Source organism: Nelumbo lutea, chromosome 3, assembly GCF_056320005.1.
Source record: "Nelumbo lutea isolate HS-2025 chromosome 3, American lotus-T2T, whole genome shotgun sequence".
Lineage (NCBI taxonomy): Eukaryota > Viridiplantae > Streptophyta > Magnoliopsida > Proteales > Nelumbonaceae > Nelumbo > Nelumbo lutea.
The window spans coordinates 55,180,737-55,181,803 of NC_142686.1; the positions used below are offsets into that span (position 1 = coordinate 55,180,737).

The 1,067-nt window shown below is 36.6% G+C and overlaps 1 non-coding gene across 1 annotated transcript; it reads right to left on the minus strand.

Annotated features, from left to right (window-relative positions):
• Positions 1-479: 479 nt before the first annotated feature.
• Positions 480-552, minus strand: TRNAE-CUC (transfer RNA glutamic acid (anticodon CUC)). The gene has a single exon. It is a non-coding gene; the product is annotated as a tRNA-Glu (tRNA).
• Between the last annotated feature and the right edge of the window lie 515 nt (positions 553-1,067).

Below are 1,067 nucleotides of genomic sequence, written 5' to 3' on the forward strand. Positions count from 1 at the left end.
CAAAGGAGATTGAAATAATGGGCGTCAAATTATTGCTAAAGAAAGTTTTTAAGGCTGTGCTTGGTTTGAAAGAAAACGTGAAGAAATTAAATGGCCTTTCAAACCAAACGCAGCATAAATCAAAGTGTTGGATGGCAACTATAGGCCAGTCAATAATTCAGGTCTGGTTCGAAATATGGTAGGCCAAAGTGTGTAGACCCGTACCGAATCGCCCTATTGGGCCTGTGATTTTGAAGCCGGTACAAAATCAATTATTAGTCGGAATAATCAGATCTGACCCGACCCGATTGCACTTACAGCAATATAAGACAACTCAATTTCCATTGCCTTGCATTTGTAACAAACATCAAGCAATATCGATTAGAGATGAACAGAGGCATATAAAGTTGATAATCAAAAAGGAAATGGAGATGGCATTGGGTTAAGAAAACGAGATTCTGCCAGCTTTTTTTATTATAAACGAAGATGAAAAAGGTTCATTCCGTTGCCGGGACTCGAACCCGGGTCTCTCGGGTGAGAGCCGAGTATCCTAACCAACTAGACTACAACGGAATGTGAGACATTTGCACCAATATGCTCTAAACCAGTTTTGCATCCTTTGGCGCTCTCCACATAAATAATGGTACATGAGCTAGGTCTGGCTTAATCGGGTTCATACTCGTTGTACACTAATACCAAGTTTGCGAATGCTTATTTCAAAAACAAGTGATTATCCTAATAATCGCTCATGATCATTTGGTAAAAAAGCACTTATTTTAAATAGGGAAAGTATCAGTATTTTCAAAATGATGAATGATGTGGCAGGCCAAGATAGCCTAGAAAGGAAATAAGTGTTTATGAAATGAACACTTAAAAATAAGCCCAAATATTAGCCTTCTCAAATAAGTGTTTATTTTGGCTTATTTTCCAAATACCTAAAAGTGCTTATTGGTGTGGTCTCAACCCAAAATAAATGCTCATTTGAATAAACAATTATTTTTAAGCACTTTTAAACTTGGCCTAAATGGAAGTCATGAAGGCTTTAGCTCTTTAGTAGGTCTAAATAACTTAAGATTTAATTTTTTTTT